At 44.2% G+C, this 16,575-nt stretch overlaps 1 long non-coding RNA gene across 1 annotated transcript in view; it reads left to right on the top strand.

Moving 5' to 3' along the window:
• LOC143443703 (uncharacterized) overlaps positions 1-11,805 on the top strand; it is a 57,939-nt gene extending 46,134 nt beyond the window's left edge. The window contains exon 4 of the long non-coding RNA XR_013112891.1: positions 11,457-11,805. This is a non-coding gene — a long non-coding RNA (uncharacterized LOC143443703). The remainder of the gene's footprint in view (positions 1-11,456) is intronic.
• Positions 11,806-16,575: the final 4,770 nt, after the last annotated feature.

The following is a 16,575-nucleotide window of genomic DNA, read 5'->3' as shown; positions in this document are numbered from 1 at the left end:
AATCTCAGCAATTGGAAGGTGGACACAGGTGGATCCCTGGGGCTCAGTGGCTGACCTGATAGGGTTCAGGGCAGCAGGAGAGCTTGTCTCAAAAAGCAATCTTGGTGACTCCCGAGGAATAGCACCTGAGTTACCCTCTGACCTCTACATGAACATACTCAGCCCAGCATGTGTAACTCTATCCACATGTCTATGCACAGCTGCCCATTTGCATATATGTGCAGCCACATTTGCATATATGTGCAGCCACATCCGCATACACATATAGACAAAAAGATGCCTGAATGTCATGTAATTACCATGTGCCACAAAAGACTGTTCTTCTTTTGATTTTCTTTCTCTAACCATTTAAAAATAATGCATCTTTAGACCCATGAGCTGAACAAAAACAAGTGTGGGGCTAGATTTGACATCTGGGCCAAATTCTGTTGTCTGACCTCTTCTATGTCTGCACTCGCCACATCTAAATAGAAAAGAAACGGGGCTTAACACCTGTGTGCTGTTCTCCAGGCTTTCTCGACGACGACTAAGCAAGTCTCTAACATGAAACACGCCTATTTAAAAACAGGTGACATCTCTGTTTTCTTCACCCTTCAGCTTCTCTGATGAGATTCTGTATCTCTAAAAATGCCACGGCGTTTTTTGTTTGTTTGTTTTGTTTTGTTTTGTTTCCCCACGTCTGAGGCCTGAGAAGAAGCATCTACGAGCTTGGTTAACTTAAAGGTCAGGTGGCGTCTTGACTGGGTGCCAAGGTGTACGGCTGGTGAAAACTCAAAACGGCCATGTGCTGGTTGCTGCCTTTGGTTTCCCAGCTCTTTCCACGAGAATTTTCAGATTGTTTATCACATGGGTTAGTGCATGAGCAGTCATCTTTAAAACCATAAGCCCCAAACAGAAGAGATGTCATGACTTGATGGACTAAATTTAGGAGCGTGAGAATCATACTCTAAGACCAGCTGCCCTACATTTTCTGGGCCTTGCTCCACCCTCACCCTATGGTCAACATAGAAGCTGGGTGTGAAGGGCCCCTTCTGATAAAGCCCACCAGCTGCCAGTGTGTCCGTTTATTTTGGCTTACCCCATGAAGCAGCGCTGGTATACAGTTGTCTAATACAGGAATGTGTGCTCGCACTCTCTCTGTCTCTCTCTGTCTCTCTCTGTCTCTCTCTCTCTCTCTCTCTCTCTCTCTCTCTCTCTCTCTCTCTGTGTGTGTGTGTGTGTGTGTGTGTGTGTGTGTAAAATGTGTTTTGTTTTAAGGCCTTCTCAGCAGGCCATGGAATCAAGCTGGTATTTATTACCAAGGACACAGTTGGAAATGATATAACATATGCCAGTGAGCTCCTTTGTTGTGTGGAGTCCCTGGGACCCAGCAATCCTTTTGCTGTTCTGCCATTGGCCAAATGCCACTCCATCGAACGGCAGAGTCATATTGGTTTCAGTGAGGATGCTCTATGACAGTTTTCAAGATAAAACTTGTCAACATTTCTTCCCCCGCCCCCCACCTCCCACCTCCCATCCCCTGTCCCGGGAGGTGCTAGCTGCTCCTCTGGGATGAACGACTATTCTGATTTATTTTTAAGTATTTTTAAAAAACATACTTTCTCACTAGCATTAGTTTTCACCCACTTTTCACATGCCTTAAAATAACTTGGTGCTGAAAAGTCTCCAGACAGCTGCCACCTTACCTAGGAGGTGAGGAGGTTGGCTCCCTCGGGGCAAAACAACAGGTGGTACAAAGCAAATGGTGAAAACTGGCTGAGGCAAGAGAGCTTTAAGAGTGCCTGTTAACTATAAGAAGGGACCTTCCTACTTGGAAACCCCTCTACACACTTCAGCAGATTCGTGATCCCTTGTTTGAAGGAAGACAGCAGTCTTAATACATGACATATATGCTAAACATAAGTGGGCTTGGGGAAGATGCTTTTTAAATGCCAATTGCAATTACTATGTGGAAGGCTAAGTGGTATTTAGCTCTGTAATCGGAGCCACCACCACAGTTGAGGGCTAAGGACGGCTGCTGCATATCCAGAGGTACAGCTGCCTTCTATGCCCCCAATGCTGTCTCTTGCCACAGATGGGCCAGGTGGTGCCTAGCTACCCAGATGGGCCTAGCTACCCAGCTTGTGATATATACTGGATGTTTGTGGTGCCAGAATGAAAGCTGCTTATCTGAGTACTGGGGCTTGATAATCATTATAATAGGACGGAGAAGGTGGTTAGCCTTGTGTAAATAAATACCCTGTTTTGATGTAAGACACTCCCAGTCCCTGATTGGTGGTTAGTGTCATTCTGGTTGGCTGTTACAATCTGCGGTGGCTATTATGGAGCCTTGCCAAACATAACTCCAAAGAATGGTTCGCAGCTTTCGGTGTGCATTAGTCACCGAATCATTAATCAGCCAGGGACTCAAGTTGCTGGCATGGCAGATCCTGTCTCTTACCTGCTAGGCATGCTAACCATCTCTCCCTCCAGCTGCAATGGTGGCTCCAAGGTAGAGGTGAAAATCTTTTTCTCCCCCCACCCTCCCAAAATTTGAATTCCTCCCATTTGAAAATGAAAAGCCTGAAAAAATATTTTTATTAGGTAAAGCCTTTAGCCTCAGAAAGAAGGAAAGGAGAGGAAGAACCGTGATCTGAGGGACTTGCTAGGTCCATTTGATAACTTTAGTAATGATTAAGTCCCCACTGAAGCCAGAGATGCGGGAAGCAGCATTGCCTAGGAGACGACAAGCCAGGAGAATATACAGACAGGCTGACAAGTCCATAAAGAGCCACATGTGTGGGTCTGGGGAGATGGCTCAGCTGGTTAAGTACTTGATGAGCAAGCATAAGAAGTTTGGCTTCTCAGCACCACAAATAAAACTGAATGCAACACAAGACTGTGATCTCAGTGTCAGAGAGGCAGAGATAGGTGGCACCCTAAAGCTTGCTGATCAAATGGAGAGACTGAAGAAGCTGGCCAACTCTGACCTCTGGCCTCCATACATGCATGTACACAATATACGAGCATGCACAAACACACACGGGCACATATACAAGATACACACACTAAACATAGAAGGTCTGCAATGGTAAACAAAGGCAAGAAGGACTCTTCTGTCTGCAGGGGGTGAGCTTATCAAGTCAGAGAGCAGAGGGACGCTAACTTTCAGAAGCCCCTGATGGTGCTGCAGACTCACAAACCTCCCTGCTGTCAGGGAACAAGTGTGTGGAGGTGAGAAAGAGGCCAGCCTGCATCTCACCGAAAGGAAATCAAAGGCAGACATCTTGTAAGTTCTGTGATCACACACACCAGTCCTGCCCAGTCTGACCAGGGGCCTCTCCAAACACACTCCTCCCTATACCCTCTGGCTCGTTTCATTCCTGAAGCAGCTCTGTGTGTGGTTTCTCTGACATGCCCATCCCCGCTTCTGCCCTACTCTATTTCCATGGCAACCTTTCTTGGGTCCCTGTAGGGGCGTGTGGCACTGTAATGACACGTCATTCCACAAACACTGGACTTGGTTGAAACCAACCTGCTCAGTCTGAGTCATTGTTACTCTGTGGCAGAGACCTACAGTAGAAACTTTCTTCTGGCTTTTCACTTTGAAATCTAAAATATATAGAACATTTGTATGAATAGTACTTGACACTCTAAGTACCTTCCACTGCTACCCTCAAGTACCCCACATACTGGTAATTACCCAGAACATTAATTGATTACATCTGCTTTATTCTCTAGACATACATATACCAAAGCTGCTTTTTTTCCCTGAACCATTTACAAAAAAAAAAAAAAAAAAAAAAAAAAAAGTGTTGTGGACAGGATACCTCCTCCCTGTTTAATCTTACAATGGGTGTTTCTTGTAAACAAAGATGCTAGCTCACATAACAAACCCATCAATGAACAGTATCTATGAACAACACTGGCTGCCAATACAATTCACCATATAATTCAACAATATTTGCCATATAGTACCAATTATACCTTGTGCAGTTTCAAGTTCTTTCAATAGTTTTTAGTCTTCAGTGTGGAACAGTGCCTCCATTTTTTCTCCTCTAACCTTGACATTTTCTGATGCACACATGTCCTTTTGTAGTTTCTCATATGATTTCCCGAGTGATTTATGCACTCAGAGCAAGAATCTCTGAGGTAAAATTTTGCTCTTATTAGATTGTGCCAGGAGGCAAACGATACCAATTTGTCTACTGGGTAAAGTCGGTATTTGACTGAGATTTTCACTGAGCGACTCCTAAGCATTTGGTCATGAGATACCTTAAAGCTTCCATTGGAAGACAAAGGTTTCTTCTTTTCTCTATTTGCTCATTTAATTTTGTTTTTGTGTAAAAGGGCTCATGTGTGTGCCTGTATGTGGAAACCAAAAGACAACCTCCGGTGTGGTTCCTCAGACATCATCTGCCTGAGTTTTTCCAGGTATTTTGTTTGTTGCTTTTATTTTTTTGTTTTCTTTTGGGGGGGGTTGTTTGTTTTCATTTTCTTGTTGTTTTTGTTTTGAGCTATAGACCTAACATGGGCCTGGAACTAGCCGAGCGGTGGGTTGCCCCACAGATCCATGTGCCTCTGACTCACAAACCATGGAATACAGACGAATGCCTTCACGCCTACCTTGTCTTCAGGCACTTTGTTCATGGAACCAACCCTGTTCCTTTCCTCTTCATTAGTACAGACCCATAGATTCCTACTGTACTCAAGCATTCAAACCAGTAACTATTGCTGGCTATGGTAACCCATACCCATAGTTCCAGCTACTCAGGAAGCTGAGGTCTGGGGTTCTCCTGAGCCCAGGAGTCCCAGATCAGCCTCAACCTGTAAGAAGGCCTTTAAGGCAGCTAACTTCTGGGTGCTTTTGCTATATCCCCAGCATGCTTTGAACATCTCCTTAGTTCATAGCATAATTGTCCCTGTCCTTGTCCCATAGTTTATTTCGAACACTTCACCCCCTAAAGCCAACTATTTAAATGGAGAATAGTATTTAGTAGCTGGACTCTATCTAGGCATGCTTGCTTATATCAGGATATCTTTGCTTCTAACCTTCTCAGCCCAGAGAACCAGGAAATAAATGTGTATACCTAACTATATATGTGTGTGTGTGTGTGTGTGTGTATACCCATCTACATATGTATCTATATATGTATATATCTATATATGAATTTGTGCCTGTGTATGTATATGTGTGTATACCCACATGTATATACTTTCCAATATCTATGTCTACTCAAAGCTCTGAGTTCTCACTGGCTCTTCGATCCCTTTCTGTTTTGTAATTTCCTCCAGACAACTAGAAGCCTGATGTCCCCATCACCCTCAGGGCATTTACTTATTTAACTAATCATCCTTATACAACCTCAGGCCCCAGCTGCAAGGCGAAGAGCTTGCTGGCTCACCACAGGGCCCCAAACAGGCAAGTCCCTCCCCACAATGGGGAGGGAGCTGTGAATGAACAATGACTCACAGTGATCACCGAGCACCCTGGGAATGGATTCTGCCCACTTCTGCTGCTGTCTGGACTGAGAACTGCTTCCCCTGTTGTTGCCTAGCAGACTAGGTGTTGTTTTCTTTTTTGCCATGGTGGTGACCCCTTTAAACATGATTTTTTTTTTAATTTTTTTTTCTCTTTACTTTGTTTACCCATGAGACTGAAAAGAACTAGCTGAATCCATTCAAAGACGTGTAGTATACCAGGCTTCCCCCAGGAAGGGTGTGTTATAAATATTATATAGCTGTTAAGCCACGGCTGGAGGTCAGAGGTCAGCTGATCCCTCCCCACAGCTGCCAGATGGTTGGTTCTTCTGCCACATTCTCAGAGCCGCAAGCTTATTTCCTAGATACCAGTCTTCAAGTCATGCCTGACTCCTCTATCCTTCACCCCCACCCCCATGCCAAATGCAAACTCGGACGTATCAAGATCCGGGGGCCCTGCAGCTGGTCCTTGGTTTCTCCTTGACTTGTTCACTGTAGCAATGGGGATGGGGATCTCACAAGGTCCTCACTGTTCTTCAGGGCAAGGGAAATCCTTTTCTGAACGTTAAATCCTCCCAACTCATTTCAGTGTTTCTTACAGGATTTAAAAAAACAAAACAAAACAAAAAAACCCAGACAATTATGTTCTCCATTTTTACCAAAGGCAGTTGGAAATTCAGTTTCTAAAATCACTTTGACTCTCCCACAATTTCTATTGTCAGGAAAACTAATGAAGCCCCCAGACTTTCATCTCAGAATTGACTTTTGGAGGAGCACAGATTGCTGCCTGGCAACACAATGCATTGCTGTGCATTGATTTTTATCTACAGCCAAGGCTGGAGTAAAGGAGCAGATGGTGAGAAATCGGATTTAAAGGCGGGACAGATGCGCCCACACAGGAGCTGGGTAAATCTCTTGGCTACCAGCATGCACACAGACGTGAAGCCCAGCTACCACCACAGTTGCATCCACTTTACTGTTGCTCTTAACTTGTTTGGATCTTGTCTCCGAAGATGGTTAATATATCCCATTACAAGCAGTTTCTCTCATCCCACCTGCCTAGGGACTGTGTTTTATGGAAAGTAGCTTTCACGGACATTTAAGCTGTTAACCTGCTTGTCTGGAGGGGGACAGCTTTACATCTCTGTCATCTCGGAAACATTTACAAAGAGCTCCACACATTTACAACTGTGTACATAGCCCCCTTTCTCTGTCTCTCTCAGTCTCTCTGCCTCTCTCTCTCTCTGTCTCTCTCTCTGTCTCTCTCTGTCTCTCTCTGTCTCTCTCTGTCTCTCTCTGTCTCTCTCTGTCTCTCTTTGTCTCTGTCTCTGTCTCTGTCTCTCTCTCTGTCTCTCTCTCTCTCTCTCTCTCTCTCTCTCTCTCTCTCTCTCTCTCTCTCTCTCTCTTCCTGTGAAGGCAAAACAACTTTCAGTTGCTGACCCACAGTGTAGAAAATAGCTATTGTAAATGCAAATGTTGACACTTCCCCCCACCCCAGGTTTACCCCTCCCTCCTAGAGGGAAGTAGAATCACACACTTCAGTTATAATTTATACTTGCTCCCTTGGGAGGGGAAAGAGGAAGGATACAAGCTTGCTATCCTAGCCATGTATGGTCACATGAAGCACCAGTTGGTCATAGCTGAATTAAGTCATGAACAGTAATATTCCAAAATGACTCCCAGATACATTTATGGCACAGCTGAGCATATGGGCTTATGTCTATAATCTCAACACTACAAAGGCCACGCTGGGAGGATTACTAAGAATTGGAAGCCAACCTATAATACATAGGGAAACTCTTCATCAAAGAAAGAAAATTCTGGCAACTTTGTGGCCTTCATAGCCATCCCTCGGTGACTTTCCTACACCGTTGTACAGTGACAAGAAATTGCACCATTCTTACAAGTTAGTACCAGGTCCTGTAAAAGTCACTTTCAAATTAATCCTGATGGAAAGATGAAATTGTGTAAGCAGAATAGCTACATGTTATGAAAGGTCCCTTACAACGTAGCCGTGAATTAAAAACTCAGAGCACTGCACAGGGTTTACCGAAAAGCACATCTGGGTGCATTATAAATGAAGTTATAACTGGTTCAACTTCACTCCTTGCTTCTCCGTCTAGGTCAGGCCAGTTGCTCCTCTTGGACTGGGGTAGGGGTGGGGTTTCCTTTAGTTGGTACCCAGCTTCTCTCTTTAGTGAAACTGCAGGCTGGCCTCCTAATTCCTCTTGCTACCCCTGAGGCTGTACCCTAGACCTTCTGGACAGCTCTCACATCTGTCAGATTCTGTGTTCGATGTTTGGACAGGCAAGGTTAGGATAAGGGGCCCATAACTTCCTGATATCCTCTTATCTCCCAGGGCATTTGGATTCTGGCTTACATCCTCACCCTAACTGCAGCAATGAACAGAGACATTTCTTGCTCCTTGCAGACAAAGGCTAAGCCAGGCATGGGATGCCTACTGACAATTTACCACTCTCTGTTAACTGAGTCATAGTCTTTTACCTCACACAACTTCTGCGTGCACATCCCTTCTGAGCCAGCCATGAATTCTAAACTCCTACCTCCATTCTACTGCAGTTAATCAGAGAAGATGCACTACCAAGAAATCCTAGAATAACCCACAGTGGCATACCTATTCACAAGCTACAATCCATGGACCCAGGAGTGACTCCAGGTCATTGATGAAAGTCCCAATCAGGGACGAGAACCAAGGCTGTGACTCATGCTACCAGAGTTCTTTAATTCACTTTTGTTGTTTGGGGAATCACACTGGCTTCAAGAACATCATTGTTCTTGCATTCTGTGTTCCAGGAAACATTGACTGATTCAGGTGCTGGCTCTGACCAGCGTCAGCCACCAGCCAATGGCACCAACCACGTGCTTGCCTTGTTCACATCTCCATCTTTGCCTGACACAAATCCCTGTTTCAGTGGATATTAACTTTGAGAATAGAATCCCACTTGGGGAATTTGTGTACAGTTTCTTGGGGTCTCCCCAGCCTCTACTATTTAGATTCATAAGGTCCAGGGTGGGGCATGGGAAGGCATGGCCTCAGAGGCGAATGTGATGAGAGGAACAAGGGCCCAATATAATAGCTTTGTCTCCTTGTCTTTCACTTGAAATCAGCTCCCTTCCCATCTGCTTTATCACCAGTATGCTAATGATATCCACATGTATATTTTTATTGCCCTAACTATTGCCCTCTTGGATGGTAGGCCAATAGTGCCCTCTCCTTCAAAAAGCCAGTCCTGTAGATTTGCTAAGTGGGTCAAACACTGAAGATATAACAATTAATAAAAGTGATAGGGTCTCAGCTAGCACTTCGGGAGTAAAACATACCACATCTAGGCCTATAATCCCCTAAACACGAGTTCTCCATGTGGGCCAGCAGCCCCCGTGACAGCCCATCGTACCTGTAGTGAGCTCTCATTCTTAGAAATCACTTGTCTAAATGGTGCCAAGATCTGCTCTGTCTGTTGACGAGCCTTGGTTTCCTTCTCTAGAGTGGTTAAGTTAAAGGTACTTTCATCTGACCACATTCCACATATCGGCCTGTCCACACCCTCTGCATCCTCCTACCTGTTTCCTCCTTGTCTCCTTGTTTCTCTTTTCCTTCTACCACAAGCATGGGTTAGAGCTGCTTCCTTCTGCCCCCAGCATGCCTGCGTGTGCACGTGTGTGTGTGTGTACATGTATGTGTGCATGCTCATGTGTGAATGGCTATATGAGTATGTATGAATGAATGCATGTATGTGTGTGCATGTGTGTGTTAATGTGTGTATAAATGTGTATGATGAACATGTGTGCATCCGTGTGCTTGTACATGTGTTCATGTGTATGTGTGTGTGCACGTATGTTGCATGTGTGTGGTGTCCACCACTTAGTTACATTTATAGTCTTTCCCCCGCTTTTGTTTTATCTTCTCTTGGCCTCGTGTTGTTTTGGCTCTTCGGGACTTTTTATTTGTATACTTTTTTACTTTATTTTTCCTTTATGCCATGTCTGCCCCTCCTCAATCTGTGTCTATATGTGTTTGTATAGTGCTATGTGTGTGGCATGGCATACATATGGAGATTAGGATATATTTCTTTCCTTCTATGATGTGGGTTCTGATGACTGAACTCAGGTTAGCAGGTTTGACAGCAAGCTCCCTTACCCACTGAGTGAGCCATGGTCCTAGCCCTCTGTGCCTGGTTTTTGAACTAGGTTATTACCACTTTGGACAAACTGGAATCAGATAGGTTATGGTGAATCACAGCATTAAGGATGTGTTAAGTCTGTTTTCTTTTCGGGATATGTTTTCTCTTTGGCATGGTCTCTTATTTCTTTAAATCTAGATGGTTACTAGGCAGAAACTGGGTGGTTCAGGGGAGCCACTCATGTAAGGTTTTTTTTTTTTTTTTTTTTTTTTGACTACTAAGACAGATGGTAGTGAGGCATACGTAATATCAAGCCTTTGTACAGAGAGAGGGGGGGGAGAGGGAGAGAGAGAGAGAGAGAGAGAGAGAGAGAGAGAGAGAGAGAGAGAGAGAGAACAAGCTGGGGATAGGGAATGAATGACCAACAGATGGTGCTGCCATGTCCCCGAGTTCCAGAATCAGCATTATCCAATTTTAGTGTATTCTAACTGCTACCAAGTAGATCAATAAAACGGATAGTTTTCGAAGCAGAGTAACCCTGCTCCCTTCCCATAGCTAGTTTATTAATATTGTTCAGATGTATGAGCCTGACACACTGTACAGCATAATTATCAAGTGCTTTGCTGGTGAAGCCCTGGCCTGGTTTCCTCAAGACATCTGTTTTCCAAAAGAGTTCTCTCTCTAACTGAAATTAACAGTCACTATTCAAGAATGGCTGCCAAGTAGAACACTTGACCTTCACTTAAATTAGAATCTTGAGGGAATGGCAAATGGTTATGTAGTAAAAGTTGTGTCAGGCATCCCATGAGACATGTCTACCCTAAGAAAATACTGTTTACCTGAAGTTATGCCTGGGCATCTTGTGTTGTCTTCAGCCTGTCTGTCACCCTGTTTCCCTTCATTTCTCTCTCCCCTATGGTCCTACTTTCTATCCATTCTTTTGTTTGTGTGTATAAATGTGTTGGGGGGTCAGTTTTATATGCTCCATAGTGTTCACAAAGAGGTCAAAGGGCAACCTCAAGTATAACCCTTCACTTTCCAGCTTGTTTGAGAGAGGTTCTCTTTGGTTGTTCATGGTATAGTCCAGCCTCGTTGGCCCAAAAGCTTCCAGTCTACCTCCCCCACAGCTCAAGTGTCTTCTGTACCCAGTTTGTGGGTCTCTGAGGATTCGAACTCAGATCTTCACACTTGTGAGACAAGCACATTACCCACTAAGCCATCCCACAGTCCCATCACTTCTTCATCTCCTCTTCCCTTTTCTTTCTTCCTTTGTTTTTTTCTTTTCTGTTCACATCCTCCTTTCACCATCTCTCATTTCCCCACCCCTGCCCCTCTTTTCCTTCACCCCCTCTCCTAAACCCACAGTCGACACCCAGGACTTACGCCTTGGTAGTTCATCCTGACTGCTCCTGGTCTACTACTGACCTCCCTTTTCCCATCTCTCCATACACCTTCCTTCCGTCCCTTCCTCCTTTGCTTCTTTCCCTCTGGCCCTACCTCTGTCTTTTTTTTTTTTTTTCTCTAAAAAATGCACTCAGCTCATTCCTTAAGAATAATCTCTTAGGGCTGGAGGGATGGCTCAGTGGTTAAGAGCACTGACTGCTTCTCCAGAGGTCCTGAGTTCAACTCCCAGCAACCACATGGTGGCTCACAACCATCTGTAATGGGATCTGATACCTTCTTCTGGTGTGTCTGAAAACAGTTACAGTGTACTTGTATAAATTAAATAAATAAATAAATATTTTTTAAAAGCTAAAAAAAAAAAAAAAAAAAAAAAAAAGGTCTCTCTAGTGTGAATGTTCAGTCTCCCCAGGCCTACTGAATAGTCTCGTCTCCATTTCAAATTGTTTTTAGATTTCAGACTCATCGGACAACGTACAATAGATGTGTTTCAGTCTCAATGGACAACATACAATAGATGTGTTGCCTTTGTCGGCTTCTACTATGTTATTATAAGATGTATGCAAGACAAATTGCCCAGGAAAGCTGCATAAGCAACCTCCGAACCGATGACTAATGGTCCAACACTGGAAACAGGTGTAACCAGTCCAGCTGCACAAATGACACGAACGTCACTCGGGTGGAGATCTGGATGGTTAAGACACAGTTCTTGTCAACAGGAAGCAGTGTGCTCCGAGCTATCTGCAGGGATCTGAAGGCATGTGTATTCAACTGGTTCCAAAGAAAGATTGATTTACTCTTTTATCTTTGTACTGTCATGATCTCACTTTAGCCCATAAGTTCTTGGCCCCATTCAAAGACAAGAGAATAATCCATGGGGTGTCTTCTCTGAAGACTCTGGGTCATCCCATGCACCACAAAGCTTTATCGATCACTGTCTGAGGAATACCTAGCTGATGTCTGAGATCATCTCTTCTCAGCTACTGAGGCAAGCAAGCTTTCTTTGTTTGCCATATAGTTGATCCTCCACCTGCACCTGACCCGTGTGTGTGTGTGTGTGTGTGTGTGTGTGTGTACGCGCACGCTTGCACTCGTCACAAGTGCTCTGTCACTGAGCCATGTCTACAACCCCTGTTTCATCATTACTTATGGCTTTCAGAGGGAAATCATAAACAGAGGACAAGAAGACACATGCTTGTTAAGAACAGGCTGCGTCAGTGTCCCTGGTGTGAGGCTCTAACTTGCTGAGTAGTTATTGTCAGCATGTTAGATAAATGCAAGCCGATTCATTGTGCAGGTATATGCTTTATGTCTCTGGAAATGATAACTATGCAATAAGCTGTTATCTGTGTTTAAAGTGTTTTACTAAGAATCATGTATGCAATGAGTGCATGTACTAAACCTAGATACTTAGAAATGTCAAAGAACTTAGTGAAGCAAGAATGAGATACCTCTGAGCTGCAAACCTGAAACCTGGTGAGCCTTTGGTTCTTAAAGCTTCATGCACACAAAAATGTCTCAGTCGCTGTTGTAAATACAGGCTGCTCTGGGCCCCATCTCCAAGGATTCTGTTCTGTGGGCTGTGCAGCATTGTTTGTGAGAACAACTCAGGAGCCAGACTCACCAGCTGCTTGGCACTCCCTCGAGCCTCAGACTCTTTGTTTGTGGACGGGAGAAGCACAGTGCCTATGGCATGGTGTGTGGTATAGCTGGTGAGTGACCACATGGGAAGCACCAATCAGAGGGTGTGCATGTGACAGCAATCGATTTTAAAGTGGCACTGCAGGTGCCCTAGACACTGGCAATGCTTTATTTTATTCTTTTAATTAATTAAAATAGAATTATCCCACAGTCCTCCTTTCCTCCCTCAAACCCTTTCCAATCCTTCCGACTACTTCTTAAATTGATGGCCCCATTTCTTTATTAGTGAATTATTTGATTGTTTGTAGAAATATGTACATATAATTTGCTGAGTTCATTTAGTGTTGCTTGCATGTATATTGTTTTAGGGCTGACCATTTTGTTTTGGATAACTAATTAATAGTCTCATCCCCGAGAAAGACTAGTTCTCCCTCACTCTGTAGTTCTTTGCCTAGGGATGTGACTCCATAAAATCTCCCCTTGTTAGCATGTCTATGGGTGTCACCATCGTTTCATTTAGGCAACCATGTTGTAGAGATGTCATGGATATAGCTTTGATTCTAGGAGATGCAATCTCAGCAGATTTCCTGCTCCTTTGCCTCTTGGGGTTTTTCTTCCCCCTCCTCTGAATTGTCCCCTTAGCCTTAGGTGCAGGAGCCGTGTTGTAGATGTGTTTATTGGAAGTGGATTTCCCACAGTCAGGAGATGTCTGCATCATGACCAGTTGTGGCTTTCCATGGTGGTTTCTGTTTGCTGCAAAGAAAAGCATCTTTGATGTGGGATGAGAGCTACACTTATCTGTGGGAATAAGGGTAAGTTTTAAAATGCAGTTGGAAATTGTGTTGGTCTAGTAGAATGGCGGTAGTAGATCCCCCGCTAAGATCAGCCCACACTGTAGTGAACACTGTGGCCTTGGGCTGGCTTATGACGCAGTTGAGCTATGCATAATTTTTTCTGCTTTACTGCTAGGTGAGCTAGTCTGAGAATTCAACCCTCAAGGATCAGAAGAAGCAGAGGGGTCAGGGATACCACAGGAACGGAGCCCACAGAATTAACTGACGGGGACTTGTGGGAGCTCACAGAGATCAAGGAGCTTGTAGGGGTCTAACCTAGGTCCTCTGCATATGTTATGGCCGAGTAGCTGGGTGTTCCTATAGGATTTCTAACAGTGGGAGTGAGGGCTGCCTCTGACTCTTTCGCCCATTTTCGGGACCCTGTTCCTCCTCCTGGGTTGCCTCATCTAGCCTTGATGATGTGATGGTATGTGCCTGGTCTTATTGTAGCTTGTTATACTGTTTGGTTGATGTTCCTGGAAAGGCTGCTTTTTTTTTTCTGAGAAGAGGCTGGGGTGGAGGGTGGGGAGCTGAGGAGGTGGAGCTGGGGAAGAGGAGAGGGAGGGGAAACTGTGGCTGGGATATAATACATGATATAATATATAATATCATATAACATATGAGAGAAAATGATACATACATACATACATACATACATATGTAAGTAGACTCTACCAAGAACATGTACACCAATGAAACACTGTTAGCTCCTAGGGAGCTCTTGTGAAGAGACTCGAGTGGTCACAAGAACTGTGCAGCCTTGGTCCTTCCTGACAAATCTAGCACACACAGAGCTGTTAGCTCTGAATGCACACCATGCACACCATGCCTGAATGTGTAGGACTCCTCAAGAACCTAAGTTCTAAGACCCACCTTCTAGTACTGCCTTCCTGACCTCCAGATGCTGTTGGATTCCAGAGTGCTGGTCCTCTCTTATTCCAACTTACTTTATTTTCTGAAGTTATGTTATACAGGCTCCTTGACTTTGATGAGTTCCAAGTTTCTATTATACCTCTTGTTGGGCCACAGACTCTTATACATCCCACAGTCTGCTCGGCATCTATCCTGCCGTGTCTAAAGGGCTCTTATACTTAATGTGTTGGAAAAGTACTCTTGTTTCCAGATTCAAGAGTTCCACTGCCTATCTACACTAACCTGCCCTCACTTCTATCCCCAAGTGTTTCCTCCTGGGAACGGGCACCATGTCCCTTGGGATACCAGACTGAACACTGAGGAGAAGCAATGGATTCTGTTCCCCACCCCATGTCTGGCATCTCTCCCCCCTCCATTCCACCACATTTCTTACTATGCTCTGCCCCACCCTTTATCTCTCTAGAACATTCACGTCTCAGGAACTTCCTGCACTCCTTTTCTTCAAACATTCTTCTCTTGTATTAATTGCTGGACAATTTAGTTTAATAATTTATGCTTCTGTTCAAATAGCAAAAGAACTCCTCAGTGGAATTCTCCTTACCACCACATGGAGAGCAGATCTGTTCCTGTGGCCATTTTCCAGCCCTTACCTTACCTTTAAAAAAAATTAATAATTGGCTCATTTATTGTTATTTAACAATGTTTTCCTTCTAGCCCATTGGTCAACTTGAAGCTATAGTACTTTTGTTAGTATACTGTCTTCCACGCTACAATAAAAATCATCAAGAATCTGAAGACTATCTTATTCAACACAGTATCCCAAGTTCTAGAAGAGAGAGCAACTCACACTGGGGTCTTCCTAAATACTGATTTCAAGAATGAATGAATGAAGGATGAGTAAATGAATTGAAAAATAATTAGCATTAGTATATTATATTTTTAAAAATTCTACTTGACTCTGAAGGGCTGGAAGGACCTATCAGATAGAAGAAGAAGAAGAAGAAGAAGAAGAAGAAGAAGAAGAAGAAGAAGAAGAAGAAGAAGAAGAAGAAGAAGAAGAAGAAGAAGAAGGAGGAGGAGGAGGAGAAAGAAGAGGATGAGGAAGAGGAGGAGGGGGGGAAGAAGAGGAGGACAGACTTAGCAGGTGGGGAAATAACAAAGGGAAAACATAAAGAAGATCACAAGATCTGTGTGACAGTAGATACAAAACTGATTTGGCAGAGAGCAAATGACTGGCCAAAAAGAAACAGCTAGGAAAGGCACAGTTCTGAGCAAATGCTGAATATGGTGGGGTGTACATGTGTGTGTGTGCATGTGTGTGAGTGTGCACGTGCCTGTGTGCGTGTAAAAGCTGGGAATAAAGGAGTGCTCTGTTACCAGCCAAAGACTCTAAGACGTGGCCAAAGCCCGAGGAAAACATAAAGGACTCTACAGTGAGCCTTCCCGTGGCCTCAGTAGATACTCAGGAAGAGGTCCCTTTGCTCTTGGAATGTCAGAAACAAGTGGTTGCGTCAGGATCCGACCACGGGCCCAGCCTGCTCACAGAAGAACTGTTTGTTGCTGCGAGATCTATCAAGTACTGGGGTTCTGTTGTTGCTGATGTTTGTTTGCTTGTTCTCCTGAATACAGGCGAATGGGGCCCTACTTCTCAAAGACACATTGGAAGTATCTGGGGGAGAATGTTGGGGTTTTAATCATCAAAAAATAATCACAGTGGGACCCCAAATGGATCACCTCCATGGTTTTTGGTGTGGTTGCTTCAAAGGCCGTCCTGCTTTAGGAAGTGAGATTTTTTTTTGTATTTGAAGTTGTACTTGGCAGCCTTGCTCTGAAGTTGCACATGTGACCCTTTGGGAAAATCCCATTTCCTGCAGATGTCGTGGACTTGTGTCAGTGGTGCAGAATCTACTGACAGTGTGAAGATTCTGGAAATTGCCTAGACAAGTACAGCAAAGCCCAGAGGATCTGCTCAGGTTTGTTTTTGTTGTTATTTATTTATTTATTTATTTATTTATTTATTTTGATCAAGTGGCTAATTGGAGGACAGCTTGCCTGGCTTCCCCTTCCCCTCCAGGATACAAGCAGAGACTCATTAGGCTGCACCAAAGCCACGGCTTAAAGAAGAAGCCTTCAACGTCATTTCAGAAGGAGCCTATAACTGGGTCATTTGTCCTGCTTGGCAAAGCCATCCTCCTGCTGTGCCTCCCACCAGCTCACACACCTGT

The sequence above is a fragment of the Arvicanthis niloticus genome, chromosome 10 (assembly GCF_011762505.2).
Source record: "Arvicanthis niloticus isolate mArvNil1 chromosome 10, mArvNil1.pat.X, whole genome shotgun sequence".
In the NCBI taxonomy this organism is placed as follows: domain Eukaryota; kingdom Metazoa; phylum Chordata; class Mammalia; order Rodentia; family Muridae; genus Arvicanthis; species Arvicanthis niloticus.
The sequence above is the reverse complement of the archived record's forward strand: the minus strand, read 5'-3'. Positions and strand labels throughout refer to the sequence as shown.